Here is a 22,680-nt window from a genome sequence, read left to right as displayed (position 1 = left end):
ATAATTCACGGCTGGAACACCTGCAGCACATCTCGTCCTGTGAAAGTGAACAGGCTGCCAACATGTTCGTGGCCAGGTGGTGCTAAAATAACAACAAACAAACAACAAACTAATTACAAACTTTGAAAGTCATTAAGGTTTGACATTTTAAAAATGGTTGTGAGGAGCCTCGAGGTTTAACATTTCCAAAGCTTATTTTTTAAAATATTTTGAAATTGCTTGCTAGTAGTTTTCTTCTTCCTGCTTTTCATGGCACGTTGGCTTTTGTGTTGCATCACCGCCACCAACTGTCTGTCAGCTGGGTCTTCAACACGGGGCCTGCGACCCCTAAGAGGGTCCTCAGTAGGCTTGGGCGATATCATGGTATTAAATTTCACCAGGGTATTTAGAAATCCTTTTAGAAAAACTTTAGAAAGTTTGAATGAAGTTTGTTTTACCATGAGTTAACAAGGCATTTAAGCCTGGCAAAGTTCAATGAAAGAAGAAATTTGGAATTTTTAAATTTGGAAAATAGGTGGGGAAAGAAGCCCTGGTCATGGGCAAGGGGGGATGTACTGTCATATATAATATACCCTGGTGAAATTTCAGGAACACATGCAGGCTTGTCCTCAGGGTTATTGCAGGGGGGGCAGCCAAATCATTGTTTGACAATTTGATTCAAGTTTTTAATTGAAATATGCCTGAAAATATACATTAATATGAATCTAACATGTTAACAGCAAAAGATAAATCGGCCTTTTCGTTAAAAAAAAAAAAAAAAAACAACATTTAATTTACAGTACACATCATTACTGATTAGCTTACTGTTATCCATGAATTCTTGTGTAATCGTGTGAGCTAACACTAAATCACTGCAGCATGTGTCCAGGATGGCGACGTGAACTATTTGGTCACGTGGATCGTTTTGTTACTTCTCAAACTAGAGACTCAGACATACCATCCACCTCAGGAGGCACTGGTGAAAGTGCCATTGCCTTTCAGATTCACCCACTCATCAAAACATTGCTCCATAGCACCACTAGTGGCCCTAAACTCCACACGGTCTCTAAAGAGAATCTGCATCCTATGTGAAGCATTTGAAGGTCTTGTATGTAGAATTTAATGGCATCTAGTGGAACTGAAACTTCTTCTATGTGCCAAGCGTGTAGAACAGGGGTGTCCACACTTTTTTGAATGGGGGCCAGATTAGTTCATGTGAAAATTATGGAGACACACGCAACTGTTCCATCTTTAAGTGAAAAAGTACTCAACTTTTCACTGCTCCTGAAAGAGGTGGCACTCACTCAGGAAATGTCTGCTGCTAGGTAACCTTTGTTTGTTTTGTCTGTTTATGAAAACACATAAGTTCCTCCTTCTTAGTTCCTTCTTGGTGGATGTCTACAAACTGTGTGACAGTCACACTATCATGAGGTGAAAAGAAAAAAATGCAAAGTAAACTTCCTTGATTAACCAGTATTGTGTGGCAAGCCACATATGACATATTTTGAAAGACAAGCCACAATTGGTCTGTGGGCCAGACTGGGCCGGACTTTGGACTGACTCAAAAATGCAAATGGCCCATCTAGAGCCAGTGTTTAATTTGTCTGGTCTGGGCTACTGTAGAAACAACATGGCAGACTCCGTGGAAGAGGACACACGCCGTATGTAGATATAAACGGCTCATGCTAAAGTAACAAAAACACAACTCTGGGTTTCGGATGATTATAAACTAATGAAAACAGAGTAATGCATATTATATCCCCTTTCAGCCAATACATCACCCTAAATCCTACACACTGGACCTTTAAGTGTGACATTTTTTATCCGCATTTAATCTGAGGTTTCTAATTTAGTCTTTAAGTTTACTATATTATGACTATTTGATTATCTCTGTTGCTATCATGGCAGAAAACTGCAAGACTTGTTTGAAGTACATATTCACTTATGATACAATTTTTTATTGCTGCGCTTTATGCTAAACTGTAACTAGCAGCCAGCAATGCATGTACAGCATGTCCACTTCATGTATGAATAGTGTGTATAAAGTATAATGTAAATGCAAAAGTAAAGACAAATGCAAAACGACAGACAAAGAAAACAAGATTAATTGTCAAAATGAAACTCAGAAATTTGGAAAAGGACAAGACTATGTTTAGCAGGTCATTAACTTACATAAACACAACTTGTTCAATAACTCAAGGGCTCTTTGTGTTAGTAAACACACACACACACACACACACACACACACACACACACACACACACACACACACGCAGCAGAGTGACAGCAGCCACACAGACAGACCTTGTACGACAGCAAGTCTCTGCAGAGCAGGTAAAGTGACACGCAGGAGATGACAGATGGGTTAGAGGAGAGTCGAGGAGTTCAGAGTGGAGCTGAGTGATATTGAGTAGCATTCTGGTCAACACAGCAGCACGGCCAGCAGTTTCTCAGCCCGTAGCAACTTAGCAGCTTATAACAGCTCCATTTCCTCCAGACAGACTGGGGGGGGAGCACCAGGACGCTACTGTAATCTACTTTACTTTCGGGATTAGAAGCCCTCTGCAGGTGTCACTCACTGTCTGTCAGCCTGTCCGGCTCCATGTTGACCTCATCCTCACTCAACCACTCGTTCCCTTGTGTGTGTCTGGCCTGCTTTTATTCTTGTTCTGCATTTGCATTGAAGCCAGTGTTCTGATATTAAGCTGGTGATGAAGCTTCATTTTGATTCGTCTGCTTTTTAAGAAAGACGCAGATATCATCAGTCATTTTATGAATGATTGTTGATTGTCTTATTAATGAAGCATTTCGCTTTTGATTGTGGGAACATTTTTATCACATGGGGTATAAACAAGAAGATTATTGGGGCCGTTCACATGGCTTGTTTTTTGTGCCCTCAGATCCACTGTTGTCAGTGTAGATGCGCGGTAAGCACGCTTGATAGTGAAAGCGACACTGTTGCAAGCTTATCATTTTTAGGGTGCAATGGCTACACCCTGAGATAAACAAAGTTAAACTTACAGAATATCCACTACATGTCATAGGACGAGAAAGAACCAATCACAGGTGGTAAATATCTTTCCTTTCTTCCGAAGGTATCACCCTCAGGTAAACATAGAAGACAAGTTGATCATTTTAGTGCAGGGTTACCCAGAGCTTTACCTCTGTCCTATGGATAATATTTCAACATACACTTAAAAAGACACAAGGCCTGGAAGACGATCAACTCTGAACTCTGATTTCTAATAAGTAGGTTATGGTCGCTTAGCAACGTCAGGCACAACCTGCCTCCGTGCCCCCGAAAGTTGGCACAAGTCGCAGCCAGCGCCCAAACTTGTGTTTTCCCGGTGGTAAAAGACGCAGCATGAGCCCACAGACGGCTTTTAAGAACACAATGCTTAGCTCATGATGTCAGAGCTGAACAAGGCAAAGCAACAGGTGTGCACAGCAGCAGTGTTTCACCTTTATTTACATTACCAAATAAGTGGTTTAGATAAGCAGGTTAAACTGAGGACTTACTGCGTTTAAAACCTGTCTGGCTGCTCATGTCTGTGACTCCTTGTCTGACAGTACTTGCTCTATGAAAAAGAAACATGAACACGTTTGATTTCTGCTTTAAAATCTTTTTCACATATACACAGCAATAACTTTTTCATGAGATGTTCCACAAACAAGGATGAGGATAAAAACTTAAGGGGATGCTGCTGATTTCACACATGAAAATCAGTTTACTATTCACCCAGTGAATTATGTATAATGTTGTGTAATGTTTTTGTGGCTCCAGAGGAGCTTTATAACGTCTGAGAATAAAACCCTGATATCTCTGTTTGGGCTTGAAGATGACAAATGTTAAACAGAAAGCCTGAATTTCAAACTGGGGCAACAACTGAGTTTCAAAGACAAAACATATTACAGAGTTGTATTATGGAAGATGTAGTGTTTTTGGAGCTTTACTGATCCAACAAACTAAAAGTCAGGATAACTGCCTGTTTCTTTGATTTTGATTAGATGTCAACAGATCTATTTTTTTTGCATTTTTAAAGGCTGATATAGTAACTATAGTTAGCTGATTAATTTGCCTCCACACCCCTGTCAAAATGTTTTGACAGTGTCAAAAATTACCTGAACTTCTAAGCACAAGTAATACATAATCAAATAAATATATAAACCTGAAACTGAACAATGTAAATTATCAAGATGGGGGCAATTTTTTTTATTTTCTTAGCTGATATTTTTCCTCAAAGTCAGTTTGAGATTTTTAGGTACACAAAAACATTACCATGACTTAGCATATGGAGCCTTCATGCACAACAGTGATCATGGATTGGCAGCATTTCTGTTACTTTTATTTTCAGTATGTTTTTCAATTACTTTTGAGAAACTTCCAGTTAGTAAAAGAAATCTAATGAAATTTGAAACAAGATACTTTAGGTTGGAGTAATTCTGTTTAAAGTACTCAAAATACTTTCTTAATGATTTATAACACATAAAAAACAAGACTAGGTCAAAACTTAATCTATGGCTCGAGGTCTTTTATTTTGAAACAGACGCTTTTAATTTGAAACAGGAAGTGGCGGTATTCACCCAATAACACACTCACAGAATTTCGCTGTAGCACTAATAGCACTAGAGCGTGGGACCCTCAGTCAAAGTCAAGCCTAACGCTGCATGTACATGCATTAAAATAAAGAACAATACACTGAGACACTGCTTCACAACCCTCCCCCCTTCAGCTCCAGTTGGTGATGTACGTCCCAGTGGGACTGGTGGAGGCTGCACAGCCCTCGGCCACTATTGGAGGCAATTTCTGCTGATGACGATAGTCCGTAAAACGTCTTATTGGCACCGATTAATCGACCAAAATGATTGGAAGAACTCTAATTTTGATCACTTTTCTGTGTCTTGATCACTTTTCTGTGTAGAGTATTTTGTCTCGCCCTTCCAGTGTGAAAATTTGCATTTCCTAGGATAGCGAAGGCATGACCTGGCCTACTCTCCCTCTGACTGGCTAGTACTCTAGGGGCGGCTATGGCTCAGGAGGTAGAGTGGATTGTCCACCACTAATTGCTTGTGATAGCTGTTCCATCGGAGGTGGAAGGTGAATGTGACATGTAGTGTTAAAGCGCTTTGAGTGGTCGGAAGACGAGAAAGGCGCTATACAAGTACAAGTCCATTTTTTATAGTGTAACCCAGCCCATACTAAACACTGTGGAGGGAAGTTTTTAATGTGCCTAGTGTTATTCACGCTATGCAACATGAATAGAGATATAAATATAAATGGAATTGTTATTTACACAGCTTAATTAGCCCATTGTTTCATTCTGAATCTGAATAGGGGCCGCTAATCGGATTGTGTGTGCTTCTAACTCACTGTCTCTCCTTTCCCATAGGCAAATAAAAAACAGAAAAAGTTAACACTAGCGGTGGGTGATGTGAGTGCCAGTAAACATTCAAACACTTAAATACCAAGCGATATGTTCAGTTTTGTGCTGGCGAGTCAAACGAAGCCAGACCTCTCTGAGAATGTGAGAAAAGCCTTTACAAACAAGACATCTGAGTAAAACTCAACGCAGCAACAGAAACAGCAACATACACTCACACAGCTTATCTGCTCCGGTGAGGGGAAAGGTCAAACTGATGAATATCTGCCTCTGAAAACAAAAGACCTCGGCTCATTATACATCAACCTCACCGAAAACACCCTCATATGTCAGACGATCTAATGTTGCCATGACAACCACAGAAGTACTGAGGAGGCTCACACACACATATAGACAGACAGAAAAGCGTCCAGGCGACAGATCTCAGTAGGATGTAGGCTTACATGGAGGGTGTCTCCACTGTATGAGTGGAGAATATGGAGAGCCAAATATAGGAACAGAATAATGAGCTTCTTATCATCTGCTCCATCGTTTCCATATCTCCTCTTCTCTCCTCATCGCTCCATCTCCCTGTCATCCCCCCCCTTGAATGGACCAAATATTTCCCTTGGGCCACTCTCCTGTATAAAAGAGATATATTACACCAGGAATTTTTGATTATGTGACAGCGGCAAGCTTTTCCTTACAAAATAAAAAATAAAAAAAATCTCTACAGGTACCAGCAGGATATTGGACAATTTCCGCAACTCAAGCGCAGACTGTCTGTCAGATGGTGGCAGTTCATGGATCCAGCTAACAATTAAATCAGCAAAGTCAAAGACACACAGAACATATTAATTAAGAGCTTTAACTCACTATGTTTTAAAATATCTTTGTTCTTTTGAATTGGCTGCAAATCCTCTTATCCAAAAATTAAAGCAAAGAGTCCTGTGTGATTTCGCTTTTTGGCTGGTTAATAGGAGCGCTGTGTGAAATCCAGAGTGTGTGAGCTGTCTGGACTCGGTTCTCAGCGAGGAGGTGGTTGAGTGACGGCTATCAGCTAACACTGCTAACTCTATAAACACAGTTAAAAAGTAACAGTGCAGGGGCGCCCACTAGCTCACCACTAGTGCACCATGTACAAAGGCTGCGTCCTTGCTGCAGCAGCCGCAGGTTTGATTCCAACCCACAGACCTTTGTTGCATGTCATCCACCCTCTCTCTCCCCATTTCACACTATATCTGTCCGATCAAATAAAGCACCAAAAAAAGTAACAATGCCTACAGAGCTAACAGTTAGGGATGCACGATAATATCGGTACGTCATCACTACTGGCCAATATCCATCCATTTTTGTAACCGCTTATCGTCTTGAGGGTCACAGGGGGGCTGAGGCCTATCCCACCTGACACTGGGTGAGAGGCGGGGTACACACACATAAAGACAGACAACCATTCAGTCACATTCACACCTACGGACAATTTGCTCACTTATCTTAGGTGGGGAGAAAAATGGATGTATTGATATCTGTTATCTGCCAAATGAGTTATCGGATATCGGATATCGGATATCAGCAAAAAATCCAATATCCTGGGTCCGCACAAACAATGTTAACCAAAAACTGAGTGTGGGCGCTATGCTTCCGTGACAACGCCATCCCAATATTAGCAGTAACCACCACATGAGTGCAGTGCTAGGTGGTGGCAATGAGCTAGCCAGTGGGATACACACATACACGCACAGCCAGAACAGCTTATTGCAGTAAACCACAGAGAAGCTCTGATTACAACACATACACAGGGAGCGTGACTTCACTCTCTGCTCAGGACGCCATTACTCCACTGCATCTTTACATAGCAAATAGTGGTGTGCTGCTTTATTAACGAATGTTGCATACAGAACCTTTAAAGCAGTGATATTCAACTTATGGACCATGGGCCAAATCTGGCCTGCTAGAGGGTACTGGGTGGCCTGATGACCATTTTATAATTCACAAAATAAATTGATTCAGATTTTTTGTTTTTTACTTTTAATTTAAATAAGATGGCAGATAGCCAGATAGCACAAAAAACATAAAAATAGAGCTTGTTTACCTTAAATTTGTCAGGAAAATTTTGTTTTTCCTCGCATGCAACCGATATTGATTCATCTATTGGTCGGGTACTACATGTAACAACAGCAAAACTTTATCAAAACATCCGTTCAAAAAATCTCACACAACTCTCATACATTGCAGTATAATCCAAGTCTCATTTATCCAGTTGAAAGCTCAGTACTTGCCAAACACATGTATTTTCATTAAAGCCTTACTATTCAAAACTGAAGTGAAAGTAAATCTTAAGCATGTGTTTGATAAGTACTGAACAAAAGACTGGAGAAATGAGACTTAAATTATTCTGCACGAGTTGTGTGAGAGTTTGTAAACAAATGTCTTGACATAGTTTAGCTGTTGTTAGATGTGGCTCCCAATCAATCAGTAAATCAATATGTTTGCCATTTTCAGTGGAGGCATACAAGAAAAAAAAAGTTTTCTTTTCAAAGATCAAGGTTCACATTGCGTGACTAACTGATTTACAAAGGGTCAGTTTGTGGGTAAAGTACTGCTTTAAGCAAAACAGAAAGAAAAAGTGAGCACACACACACACACACACAAAACAAGAGATAAAAAAAGCTTGCAGGAGCTCTTTGGCCTCACTCATTCAGGTTTTAAGGTGGACAGGAGAATCCAGGAGTAAGCATGTCAAACACATCCTCTAATCACACACACCTGCCCACACTGGACTGTGAGCAATGATTATTTAACTTTTGTCTGTCTCTATGTGTAAGCCCTGTGATAGTCTGGTGACCTGTTCAGGGTGTACCCTGCCTCTCACCCAATGTCGGCTGGGATAGGCTCCAGCCACCCCCACGACCCCTAACAGGATAAGCAGTTATGGAAAATGAATTAATGAATGAATGTTTTGCTTTTAAAATGTGAGAAAATTGTGAAAAATGTCCATTACAATATCCCACAACAATCCAAACCCCAAAGATATTCAGTTTACTGTCATATTACAAAAGATAGCAGTGGCAAATTTTATCATCTGAAAAGCTGGAAGCAACAAATATTTGACATTTCTGCTTGAAAATTGGATCAAACGTTAAATTACTTATCAGAATAGTTTAATAGTTTTGGCGACAACTGACTAATGGATTAACTGACTAATTGTTTTAGCTCTAATCTGCACTCTTGCTGTCTCTATCTTCTCCTCACACACACACACACACACACACACACACACATGTTGTAAGATGGACGTACAGACTCTCCAGTTTCACTGCCACCTCCTGTTTCTTTGACTAATTCAAGGCCATCAGTCAGATCTGTTACAGATGCAGATAAACCAGCTCAGAGGCCGAAGCCCTGAAGCAAACCCATGCTTCTCCTCTTTCTTGCCACTAATTGTTGGCATCTGCCGCCTGAATACAAACACCTGTTTGTTTCTGACCGAGGGGCCGTGGAAAGGAAGATGGCAAACAGCTGGCTCACATATGTCTGTCTCTCTGAATGCCCGTCTGTCTTCGTGTCACTGTACCTGTTTCATATCCTGCATCTGCCCACAGCCTCATCTGTCCATCCAAACTGGCAGAGCTCAGTCTTCATTGTACAGAAACATCTGTCCTGCTCTTTATTTACTCTCCTCCCTCTTACACACACACACACGCTGCTGTGTCTGACCCAGATCCTCGCTTAATGAAAAACAAAAACGAATGAATAAATAAATTATAAGGGGGGGATGCTCTCTCTGTTATGTGAACCCTTTGCCCTTTCCATCTCTTGCTACATGGCTTTTTACTCCTCTCTTTCTCCCACACATACAAACATGCTCTTCTACTCGTTCACACACATTTGTTTCACTGAGTCCTCATCATCTCTTGTAATCCCCCACAAATGGTGGTATATTTCCTCTAGGGATGCACCGAAATGAAAATTTGTGGCCGAAGCCAAAGCCGAATATTATTAAACGTTTGGCCGAATACCGAGTACCGAATATCATTGTTTTTTTTTGTTTGTTTGTTTGTTTTTTTGTTTTTTTTTAAAGATATTTTTAGGGCATTTTTTGCCTTTAATTGATAGGATAGTGAAGTGTGAAAGGGGTAGAGAGAGAGAGGGAGAGACATGCAGCAAAGGGCCACAGGCTGGAGTCGAACCCGGGCCGCTGCGGCAACAGCCTTGTACATGGGGCGCCTGCTCTACCACTAAGCCACCGACGCCCCCGAATATCATTGTTTAGTTTTTCATTAGTTTTTGCAGATGAACCCCCTCCAGATTAGTGTTGTCATGGTACCACAACTGGGACCCACGGTACGATACCAATGAAAATATCATGGTTCTGAGTAGAATCACGATACCACAGCGAAAATGAGGCAGATGTGCCTTTTGTCATTTATAAAAAGATAAATCACTTTTCTATAGTACATCAATGATATTTCAGTGGAATAAATTACTCATTGACTTATTCATACTTCAAAAACGGCATCAATCAGTGATTAACATAGGGGGGATCAAAATAAAATAAAAATCAACCAGCCACCCTCCTCCCCTGACAAGTCCCTTCATAAGTAAAGAACAGTCCCTAAAGTGCGGTGAGGTTTGTGGGTCGTTACTGCCGAAAAGAGAGAAATGTGAACGGCTCGTTTCTCCTCTGACACATCACATACCTGTGTTCGGCTGGCTCGGCTGTTCAGGTACTTCTGGGCAGTCATGACACCAAGAAGAGGATATTATCGGAACAGACTTCTCCGTTGCCCGGTAAGCCGATGGTCGCCATATTTGACAGGAATACATTAACGTTACTGTCTGTGTCTGTGACCCCCGTTCAACCCACAACCGATGGGATTCGCCTTTCGTTTCTGCTGCTGGTTGAAATCTGCAGGCTGCTCGCACAGCGTGCTGAATGATTTAAGCCTATTTTGCTCGCTCAAAACTGTTTTTAGTCGCAAATGCGTGTGCCGTGACGGACGGATCGCCACACTACCGACATTTTATTCCGCCCGTCACGGCACGCCGTTTGATTGCGTTATCAAAACGCCGCTATTATTTGGCCTTGCTTTTAACTTATTCCACCGAATACCGAATGTGTGTTTTTTTGCAATATTCAGCCGAATATATTCGGTTACCGAATATTCGGTGCATCCCTAATTTCCTCCTTTCCTCTCACTATCTCTATCCCCCTCTCACACACACAGTGTTTCAGTATCCAGTAGTAAAGCTCAACGTGCTGATTGAACTTCTGTTGTAACTGTTCTCTGAGAGCTCCCGTACGCTCATTTTGAAATTGAGTTTTGGAGTCTGCTCAAAAGCTGTCGAATGTGTAGTCGGGTGCAAATGCCACGCTGGAGGTCTCTACTCTGAGATGAGATGATGCTGGAAATAATTCTGGTGGTGAAATCCAACACAAAGACAAAGTCACAGCTAATAACACAGGAAGAAGAAGCTCCTTTAGAAACGATGCAAGTACCTTTTTTTACCACAACAAAAGCAGCAGACAAAAAAATTGTATGTTCATTCCCTAAACCAAACAAAGAGACGGGCATGAAGAGAGGGTCCTTGAGCAACAGATAAGGTGCTAAAGACTAAACTGGTGCTGTTTAGTCATTATCGACTACAATTACTGAACAATTGTTTTGTTTTTGTTTTTTGCCCTCATAGTTTACCGACAAGGTTTGTACTAGATATGCACGTGATTAGACGTCTAAACGATTTAACGTCAAGGGCAATGTTCAAGGGCGCATAACTGTCATGCAGCCACCTGCCACTAGTGGGTGCTACAGTGCCGTCAGACAGCAGTCCCCCTCCCCATGGTAATGCTCGAGTAGACTGGAGTTTTAAAACAGCACGGTGGGAAATTGGAGAGATGTCCTCTCGCAAAACCAGCGCAGTTTGGCAGTGCTTCGATGAAGAAAATGAATTCAGCAGCAATTAATCTTTTTTGAGATGTTACATTATTTGTTAACTTTAAGTGAATGTTGTCAGATAATGTGTAGGTTTACATTCATACTGCAGGGCGCAAAATGCCTTCCTTCACAGTACATTCACCTGGTGGACACAAAATCATCTTCACATGAATCATATTCTTGCTTCGTGACTGCTGGATGTATAAATATACAACTGTTTGCCAACAAGTTTGACATATCATCTTGAAAGCTGATGATACATCAGTGATAATGTATCAGCTATGGCCTCCGAGGGGCCAAATCAACTGCAGGTTTAATGAGTCAGTGTCCATAATAAATCATGCCAATACATCTCATCATGACACGTCCAGATTTAGAATGGCACTTAAGAATAAGTAACATGATTTTTTTACAAGTACAAGATTTCTAAGTTCTTTGGGCGGTGTGACAGAAGATAAAGCTCTGTGACGTACAAAACAACAGTCGTGGTAGATTTCTGTGCATCAGGGAGCTTTGTCGCTCAAGTCATTTGAAACCGAGTTTGTTTCACCAGATGCAGACGTTGGCTATAAGTCTGCCATTGCCATTCTCTCCCCTTCCGCTATCTGCATGTTACCATTTTCAAGATCCCATTTGCTACTGGAAAAAACAACAACAACAACCTCAGAGCTAACAAGCTACATGCTAAACATGGCATGTTTTGAGGAAGAGTTTGATCGTGCAATAAGGCATACCCGCCTTGTTCTTTTTATGAATTGTTGCAAAGATCTACAACGAATAAAACTTCTGAACGCACCTCATATGACTCTCATGCCTGTTGGTGAGTGAGTCAAAGTTGACTTGCCACATCTTCTTACTTTGACCATTACTTTAGTTTTTATTGTCTCTCTTAGATGACTTTAGTAATGAGTGGATCTTCAAGTGTTCAGAAAATATCTATATTAATTTCGACAGGGTTATGTGAACTGCATATATTCTAATCCATTCATGTGGGCTACGTCAACACTAAACCCCTGAGCTTGCCTGAGAGGGACTGAATGCACAAACCAGCTATTTTTAAATATCCCATAGAGAGAGACTCTCACTGCAGCTTTTTTAAATTTTGTTCTGAAAATGTCTCCTTCTGTGGATGATAAACAAGGCGCAGACTTCCACGTGTGTCACCAGTGATGAGGAAATGCTGGACAGAGCAGTGAGTGACAACAACCTCGCCCACATTTAAGAGTACTGTTAGCAGTGGAAATGCTAAATGGACTTAGGGTCTATAGGTACCATGTCTGAAGGACTGCTTTTGATTCCAAAGGTATCATACCAAAAGTTTTTGGTGGACTTGGGGCTTCTTCTGAAAGTCGCTGCATCCAGGGCTTAGCGCTGTCCAAGACATCTGTGGTTGGTTTTAAGAAATACAAACAACACAGACCATTTTTTCCACAGTAGCAGAATGGAAATGTGCGCTTCCAAACCTTTCTTTCACGCTGACACAGCACTAGAGAAAGGTCTGGATAAGTGAGACTACATGAAACCATCAGCTATCAGCCTGGTGACAATAAACCTCTGGGAGCAATGGTAAATATTTTGGAAGATCCAGTGTAACAAGCAGATATCCAAGACTTCTTCTTCCATGCGCCGGTCATTTCAGCTAATCTCTATAAACACATATCTGCATATGAATGCAGGTAATTTAGAAAATAAGCAAATATAAAGGGAAATAAGAACGCTTCCGACACCAAACTCTTGTCCTGTTGACTACAAACTCAGCGATAACTGTTTGCAGAGATTACATGACACTAATTAATCTTGGTCTCACATTGTGTCCATCTAGCCAATGTGGAAAACTGCAGATAAAAAAAAAAAAAAAAAGAGGAGAAACCAATCACACAGTGTCCACATGAGCCACATGATGCTCTGAGCAGACTCCTGCACACACTGTGGCAATCAAAGCCCACTGCAGGGCTTGTTTTCTCACTATATTTACTGCCTGCGAGAACACGCCAATTTCCATTTCCTTTCAACTGCACTGACAGCCTAAATCGCTCTGTGTGTGACAGAGAGTAGTATTTGACATTTTCATTATAACTACTACTTTTCCCTCTCTGGGTTCACAAATATCCACCGACTCGGATCTAAAAATAGAAAAAAAAATAGTGGCAAAAGCCATCCATCACATGTGAAATAACAAAACAAAGTGTGAAACCTCAGTAATATACAGCGCCAAGGACACTCTAAAACATTTTGAGGGCGTTGTGACAGACTGCATGCTACAATGGAATAGTTTATTCATTTCAATTCAAAGCTAATATGAAGCATGCATAAATAAATATAAAGATGTATAAATAAATACATTATTTCCGCCTTTCCTTGGCAGCTGAACATATACATGCACATAAATATTCATAAACACACAGCTGCTGAATGACATTATAAGCCCGTCCAGTGCAGTGACTGTGTGGAGCTGGTTGATGGGATGTGATTGCTAGGATGTGATTAAGTGATTTCTAACTGCTCACCAATTCTCACACAGACGCAGAGAGTGGTCTCCACTCCTCTCAGACTGGTGACACACCTCATCAAACCGTGGTCCGTTATAAGTGGTGCTGACACGTGTGTTTGTGTGTCTGCCTGTGCTCATAATCATACCAGCGTGTGTCAGTGTCTGTGCGGTGGCGGCGGCGGCAGCAGCGTGCCTTCACAGCACGTGGTGGTGGTCTGGTTTCCGCTCGCAGGGCTGTGAAGTGGCCTGATGAAAGCTCACACATGGTGGCGGCAAGACGAGCCTCATCTCCTGTCGGGACCGCAGCGCTCAAAGAGCTGGACGGCAGAACGTCCCGGTCTGTCGCAGATATTTAACAGTGACATGACAGTTTGCAAAGACTTGAGTCATGTGTTGTCATGGAAATTAGTTAGTCTTTAATGTCTGGATGCCACCACCTTGGGCAAAAGAAGTTTCACGCTTAAATTTCCCCCATACTGACCCTGGAACATTACAGCAACGAGCTACATAAGGGCTTTTACATGGTGTGGATTCACCCTCTGGATATTGTTATCATTAATCTCTATTTTCTATTATCCTCAAATTAAATAGGTACTCCAGTGAAATAATACTGCACTTCCATAAAGTTGGGTGACTCACAAGAGACCAGTCATAACAGAAGCAGCAGATATCCTGACTTTAGGTTCCTTGTATGGGTCAAGCTCCCAAGACAGAGAGTCCTTTATTTCCCATGATGCAGTTAGATATAATCTTTGTTTATGCCTTGTTCCTGTCATATGGGATGGAGGGTAGCGCTGGGAAAGATTCCCATGTTTACAAATTGCAAGCATTGACGTCACAGGACGACTCGAGACCGTTAGTTTGTCAAGTGAGGGTTATAGCCACTGTGTACTGACAATATTTCACTTTATCTTTTGAATGTGGGTTTAATTATTTTTAACAACCAGCGGAGGCATCTCTAATTACCAGTACTTTTATATTATGAAGCCGCAAGTTGTGTATCTGAGCTTTCAAAAAGGTCCCAAGGTTCTCTGTAATTTTTAGGGATATTGAGGTTGAACGTTTTCCAAGTTGAAATCTCATGATTACAGCAACTTCTACATGACTTGAATGCAGCATTCGGCCCTTTCTAACTGGTAGACACAGACGTCTCTCATCTCTCATTTGTAATGCAGGCTTTCTGTTAATTAATTTAATTCTTAATTTTCGTAACTGCTTATCCTCTTGAGGGTTGAGGGGGGCTGGAGTCTTTACCAGCTGACATTGGGTGAGAGGCGGGGTACATCCTGGACAGGTCACCAGACTATTTGCTGACACATAGAGACAGACAACCATTCATGCACACATTCACACCTATGGACAATTTAGAGTCACCAATTAACCCGCATGTCTTTGGACTGTGGGAAGCCGGAGTGCCCGGAGAGAACATGAGAACATGTGAACTCCAGTCCACACAGAGGGGCTCCCCCTCCCCGAACCAAGAACCCTCTTGTCAATTAGTGTTACCCAAGGCCCAAAATGATCTTCAAATGTCTTAGAGGAGTAAAGAAACAAAAAACATTTACATTTAAGGAGCTGGAATCACAGAATTTTGACTAATCGATTAATCATTGCAGCTCTAATCTGAAGTCTCCAAGCCCAACTCAACTGTCAACTGACATCATCATGGAAGTGGAGACTTGCATTGCCAGGGTGAATTTGATAATACCATCACTATGAGCATCAAAGCTGACATTTTGACTACACAGTGGCATTCAACTGACACCTTACTGGTATAGGTCAATGCGCATCAGCCGACCATGACCCTCCTACTGATCAGTCCTTGAAGCAGGGTGGAGACTGTTCAGTTTCAGTGAACTGGTGCTCCGTTAAGGAATGCAAATTAATGAAATTACAACATTTAAACATCATAGAATGCCCCAAGAGCGAGTCCTAAAACCTGCCCTCCCATTTGCCTCGCCTCAAAGTCAATAGGTTTTTGGTTAGATGCCTAAATAAGGTCTGTAGTTAACACAAGCTTAGGAGACTTCACCTTCTAAATAAACAGCACCACAGGTGAGAGGAAAACTCTGTATTCTTTATTTGAACTGTCCCTTTTATAGTCCTGTCAGACAAGTATAAACCAGGTAAGACATGTGACATGCAGCTCTGACTTTGCTCTTGGTTGAGCTTGGGAGGAGGGTTGCGTTCACAAGTCACAAGTGTCAGACAGCCTACGTTAAATATACAGCTGGGTGACAAATTAAAGGACCAGCCTGAATAAATGAGTGCTTAAACATAACAAATACAGATGTTTCCACAGAGGGCAGGAGGGGTCACTGAATGTATATAGGAGAGTGAAAATGATGTGGATCATGTGGTGCAGCCTTCACAGTCACCAGATCTCAGTTCTATTCAACAACTATTGCGCATGTTATGAAACTTTTATGGTGGTTTGTCCTTTAATTTGTCAAAGTACATTTATGTAATTCGGTGATCCAGAGTCTGCGGGTGACTAGCTGTTAAATTTGCTCTGATCTCAAAATAAGAAATGCTAATGTTAATGGTAGCCTGAAGGGGCCATTTTGAACTCTTGATCTATCTCAGTGTGGCGACAGTATGTGAGCATAATGAATTTATAGAAACAGTGTGATGCCTAACAGTAGCAATCATTTATATTATGATGACGTAGGCACCAACACTTACAGTCGCCTGTCTGGCAGCTCCACTTAATTTGGGCTAAATTTATGCTCTTATGTCTTTTGTGCAAGCACTCCTTCTGCTGACTTCTGCTAACTAGCCAGGCAAGGTTTTCAAATGTAAACATCTGTAAACATCGAGAAAGCATGGAGAAGAGTAAGCACTAGCTGAACTAGCATGATGCTCGCCATTGCACAGGTGGTGGATAATAAACTGGATGACCTTCATGCCTAATCAGTTTCCAAGAGGATATCAGGAACTCTAATATCCTTTGATTCACCAAAACTTGGCTAAATCATGGACAGTGCCATTCAATGAGGAGGCTCTTTTTCTATATGTCAAATCAACAGAGCAGAGGACCATGGTAAAAGAGATGGAGAGGAGGTGTGTGCTGAGGACTGTTGTGACTGTGGGATTGCAAGGTGCTTTCCCAGTCTTACTGTGGCTACAGTGCAGTGCTGCCCATGTCCAGGAGGAGCAACCATGTGCCAGTCTTGCTGTGGTCAGGATGTGTTGACAGTTAAATCACTACACAACCAGAAACCATGGATTACCAGAACCATCTGGAGCCATCGATTATTACTGACCAGAAAGTTGTATATTTGCCTAGAGTTGATTCGTGTTCTCACGGCAGCATTTACAAGCGGACCAGATCAAATGCCTTGCGCGAGAAAGCTGCTCTTGATTGGTCAGAGCTTCCATGCGGGAAAAATCCAGGAAGTAAACAAAGCATGGAAGAAGAGTACTCTTGCAAGATAAATGTGACACTTTCAAATGTCACAATGGAGGGACAACTACGCAGGTTGATTTTAGCGCTGGTCATCGTGGACTATATTGCTGTCATTGTTCATTTTAGTCAAACCATACAGTTTGAAAACGAGGCGCGCCTCCAACTAGAAAACAATGTTTTGATGCATTGGATGTGCTGAATGTGCATATTAAGGCAGTACAGGAGGAGGTGCACATTAATAATCCTCCAGGACTGTAACATGCTCATGTTTAACCCAAACAATGTGTCATGTGACTGCAGTTGGTTCAGATCGAGGTCGGAACACATTCTCACCATAAACGAACAGCACCACAGTTCATTTGTAACCGGACTAAGACCACCTCTTCAAGAAGGTCTCGGTCCGATTGTTTTGGTGCACGCCTGAGTGTGATTGCTGTGTTCACACCTGCCCAAACGAACCACACTTACGGGGGAAACAAACTTGATTTCGACGGAACCGAACCAAACAGGGCAGGTGTGAAAGCCCTAAATTACAATGCACAAGTTAAAAGGTGCTGATGGGATCACTTTTCATTGGACTAACTTGTATAACTCCATGTGAAATAAATGATTGTTTGACTGATATGACACTTCATGATGGTTTATCCTTTGTTTTGTCACCTTACATTTATGTAATTCAGAGATCTTGTATCTGCTGCTAGCTGTTTAATCTGTTCTGATATCACAGTAATAAATGCTCATGTTAATGGTAGCCTGAAGGGGCCATTTCTAACTCTTGTTCTCAGTTCAGCAACAGTATGTGAGCATAATGAATTTATAAAAACACAGTACATGCGCCTCACTGCAGCAATGAATCATTTATATTATCATGCTTGCCTCTATTCTGGGACTAAACATGTTGTTTTTAAATTAACCACCCTCGCTTCTCACCTTTACAGAGACATCACCATCTGCAGCGACACGCTCCACTGTCCTCCCTCTTCTCTTATCCTCCTCATACTGTTTAGGTCTCGCATCTTTCTCCCACATCTCCTCACACCTCTCTTCTCACCAGTTACCTCTATCCGTCGCCAGCCTCCCTGTCTGATATGACTCATTAATAGACTCCTTCAAAATGTTAACCTCTTTTCCTACCTGTGTTCTTTCTCTAACACTCTTTTCCTTCATCTTTCCTCTTTTAGTCCAACCAACCACGCCCAAACTCACTCCCCTCATTTTTCCTTCCAATTACATCAGTTTCATCAGCCTTTTATTCCTCCCTCTAACTTCCTGTCTTCCTCTTCTCTCACCCCTTCTACTCCCACTCCATTTTTAGCTCTAATCGGTCTTTGACAGATGACGTAAAACACGCTACAACCAAAGTGCAATGTGGGATTAATCGCTATTTTGGAGGTCTTCTGTACTTTCCCTGCGTTCACTTTAATGTCAAAGCATATAGCAGTAAGTAGCTACATTAAATGAAAAGGGCTGTAGACAATTTTACTTCTTCCTTCTCCTTTTTGAGCAAGTGATTTCTTTAAAAGTGTTAATTTGTCAACTCCTTTTATTCCACAACAACGTGAATTTAAAAAATACTGACAACAAAAAATATGGCAATAGCTGTGTCTCAATTCAGGGGCTGCAGCCTTTGAAGGACGTAGCCTTTGCACTCGACGTCGGCCTCGTCCTTTGAAGGCCGCACCAACCAAACCGAACAGTCTCCGAAATGGGAGGTTCTGATCTGCGGACGATTTCCTGGTTGCATCACCAGTTGTTCTCGCCCTGACCTGTTGGCGTTCCTCTTACCTAGCAACCAGCTACGCTTGACGAGAAGTGAGCTAGCAAGTTGGTTAGGCCTAAATCAAGGACCAAGAGACAGAGATACCTGAGAAGATGATTAACCGCCAGAGACACCCCCGTTTGATATACAGTACAGGCCAAAAGTTTGGACACACCTTCTCATTCAATGCGTTTTCTTTATTTACATTGTAGATTCTCACTGAAGGCATCAAAACTATGAATGAACACATGTGGAGTTATGTACTTAAAAAAAGGTGGAATAACTGAAAACATGTTTTATATTCTAGTTTCTTCAAAATAGCCACCCTTTGCTCTGATTACTGTTTTGCACACTCTTGGCATTCTCTCCATGAGCTTCAAGAGGTAGTCACCTGAAATGGTTTCCACTTCCACTCAGGGTTAATTAGTGGAATTTCTTGCTTTATCAATGGGGTTGGGACCATCAGTTGTGTTGTGCAGAAGTCAGGTTAATACACAGCCGACAGCCCTATTGGACAACTGTTAAAATTCATATTATGGCAAGAACCAATCAGCTAACTAAAGAAAAACGAGTGGCCATCATTACTTTAAGAAATGAAGGTCAGTCAGTCCGGAAAATTGCAAAAACTTTAAATGTGTCCCCAAGTGGAGTCGCAAAAACCATCAAGCACAACAACGAAACTGGCACACATGAGGACCGACCCAGGAAAGGAAGACCAAGAGTCACCTCTGCTTCTGAGGATAAGTTCATCCGAGTCACCAGCCTCAGAAATGGCAAGTTAACAGCAGCTCAGATCAGAGACCAGATGAATGCCACACAGAGTTCTAGCAGCAGACCCATCTCTAGAACAACTGTTAAGAGGAGACTGCGCGAATCAGGCCTTCATGGTCAAATAGCTGCTAGGAAACCACTGCTAAGGAGAGGCAACAAGCAGAAGAGATTTGTTTGGGCCAAGAAACACAAGGAATGGACATTAGACCAGTGGAAATCTGTGCTTTGGTCTGATGAGTCCAAATTTGAGATCTTTGGTTCCAACCGCCGTGTCTTTGTGAGACGCAGAAAAGGTGAACGGATGGATTCCACATGCCTGGTTCCCACTGTGAAGCATGGAGGAGGAGGTGTGATGGTGTGGGGGTGTTTTGCTGGTGACACTGTTGGGGATTTATTCAAAATTGAAGGCACACTGAACCAGCATGGCTACCACAGCATCCTGCAGCGACATGCCATCCCATCCGGTTTGCGTTTAGTTGGACGATCATTTATTTTTCAACAGGACAATGACCCCAAACACACCTCCAGGCTGTGTAAGGGCTATTTGACCAAGAAGGAGAGTGATGGAGTGCTGCGGCAGATGACCTGGCCTCCACAGTCACCGGACCTGAACCCAATCGAGATGGTTTGGGGTGAGCTGGACCGCAGAGTGAAGGCAAAGGGGCCAACAAGTGCTAAACACCTCTGGGAACTCCTTCAAGACTGTTGGAAAACCATTTCAGGTGACTACCTCTTGAAGCTCATGGAGAGAATGCCAAGAGTGTGCAAAGCAGTAATCAGAGCAAAGGGTGGCTATTTTGAAGAAACTAGAATATAAAACATGTTTTCAGTTATTTCACCTTTTTTTGTTAAGTACATAACTCCACATGTGTTCATTCATAGTTTTGATGCCTTCAGTGAGAATCTACAATGTAAATAGTCATGAAAATAAAGAAAACGCATTGAATGAGAAGGTGTGTCCAAACTTTTGGCCTGTACTGTATGTTAGGCTGATGGACCGTTTTCAGATAAACCTGTTGGTGATTGTAATAGTAATGTTAACAACAGTTGACCGTGAGTTAGTTAACAACTGTTAGCTAACTTAACTTACTATAAAATCATCACCAGCACGCAATGTATCTTGGGATAGGCTGGGCCACGAAGGATACATCGGTTACATCCTCCAAATTCTGGGAAAGAAGGCTGCAGTTTTCGGCTGCATTTGAAGAATCCCTCAAAATGGGACAGCCTTGGTCGCACCAATGTGACGCAATCGGTCTTCAAATGCAGCCTTTGAAGGCTGCAGCCCCTGAATTGAGACACAGCTAATATCTCTGTTTATTATACACTGATGAGTAAATATGAGACAAAACAGTTGGCTCTGTTCAGCTAGACAAACTAAGCAAGATCACAGGAGTCATCTTTTTTTAACAAATTGTGTTTGCAATCAGTTTGCCTTGCTCAATTAGCATATTGTTAAATTGAATGAATCCTACCCCCAACAACAAACATCTGCTCCTTCTACAAGATGACTTATGCTTTCTTATGACTCATAAACAGCTCTACCTCCTTTGGTAAACATTTAGCATACTTCTGTTTTAATTTTAGCTCCATGTGAAGTGAAGCTAGAATCACCGCCTCGCAGCTGTATGCCTCTGCGAACCAGTCAAGTTTAAGTTACAGCTACAGTTTACATTCACATCCGTCCAGACTCATATGTAGACATGACAAATGACAATGCTTCAAATGTTGCTGCAGATAAGCTTCACACACATCTTCCCCACAGAAGGCCTACACAATCAGCACAGTTGGATGGACACCCAAGATTAGTGTCACCTATTCAGTATCTGACCACATGTCCCACCTTCTGTTCCTGACCTTGAGTGATCACCAGAAAAGTGTTTTTGCAGACAATTATGATGTCACAGTGAAGTTGACCTTTGACCTTTAGGGTATAAAGTCTCATCACTTCATCATTTTATCGAAGTAGACATTTGTGTGAACTTTTGTCGTACTTAGTGGATGAATTAATGAGTTATGGCCACAAACATGTTTTATGAGGTCACACTGGAAGGAGGGTTGCTTTGGACACCAAAATTCACATCAGTTTATTGTTGCGTCCAAGTAGACATTTGTGCTAAATATGATCCCTCAAGGTGTTGTTGAGCTTTTGCGTTCACGATAACGGGACAGACCAACATACGAAGGTACATACAGAAAGTTGTAAAACCTGAAAACATTATTCCTCCAGCCATGACTATAGCCAACGCGGAGGCATAAAAACGCTTCCTAGTGATGCTTGTCTATATTAGCAACACAGTTCACAGACTATTATAACTGATGATTTATTAAAGCAGAGTTATCAAAGTTCTACTGGGTGAAACATGATGCAGAAGTTAGCAGACGACCTCGGTAATATCAGTGATATAAAGTAGTAGTAATATAAATAACTTTACGTATTCATTTATTTATGTTATGAAAGAAAACAGGAAGTCAGTCACACGTTCTCACACGTAAACATATTCTGCAGCCAGCCATTGGTGAAATTTATAGTTTCTGCAGTGCGCACGCATTCCTAAGCACCCATTTTTCGGGGCAAGACTGCTGCCATCTGAGATAAACCGAGTTCAACTTTTGGAATGCAGTAGCGCACACTGTGTGTCATGTGACGAGGAACCACCAATCCCGGCCGACAGATACCTCAGTCTGTGGTAAACGTGTAAAAGTCGATTATTCTGGTGCAGAGCTGCCAGAGCTTTACATCTGTCCCACAGACGATATGCCCACACACTTTTAAACAGCGCCTGGAAGAAGACCAGCTCTGCGAGTTTAGGATTTGATGTAAATAGGCTTTGATATGGTGCTTGTTAAGGTTGCCTTGCAACCGCAGATGCAACCTGCTGCGCTCTTGAAGGCTGGCTCAAGAAAGGCACAAAAGTAACACCCAGCACCCGACCTTGCATTTTACAGGCAAGTAAAGATGCCCTAGATGACCT

At 41.9% G+C, this 22,680-nt stretch overlaps 1 protein-coding gene across 2 annotated transcripts in view; it reads right to left on the bottom strand.

Annotated features, from left to right (window-relative positions):
* LOC125902193 (SPRY domain-containing SOCS box protein 4-like) overlaps window positions 1-22,680 on the bottom strand; it is a 121,311-nt gene that overhangs the window by 83,741 nt on the left and 14,890 nt on the right. The window contains exon 1 of one of the 2 annotated variants that reach the window (XM_049598370.1): window positions 3,499-3,545. The exons of the other annotated variant lie outside the window; for it this stretch is intronic. The gene's annotated coding sequence lies outside the window, so the exon portion shown is untranslated. Of the gene's footprint in view, window positions 1-3,498; window positions 3,546-22,680 lie in introns of those variants that run through there. 2 annotated transcript variants of the gene reach the window in all.

This window comes from Epinephelus fuscoguttatus, linkage group LG15 (genome assembly GCF_011397635.1).
Source record: "Epinephelus fuscoguttatus linkage group LG15, E.fuscoguttatus.final_Chr_v1".
Lineage (NCBI taxonomy): Eukaryota > Metazoa > Chordata > Actinopteri > Perciformes > Serranidae > Epinephelus > Epinephelus fuscoguttatus.
Note: the sequence above shows the minus strand (reverse complement) of the source record. Positions and strands in the feature narration are given on the sequence as shown.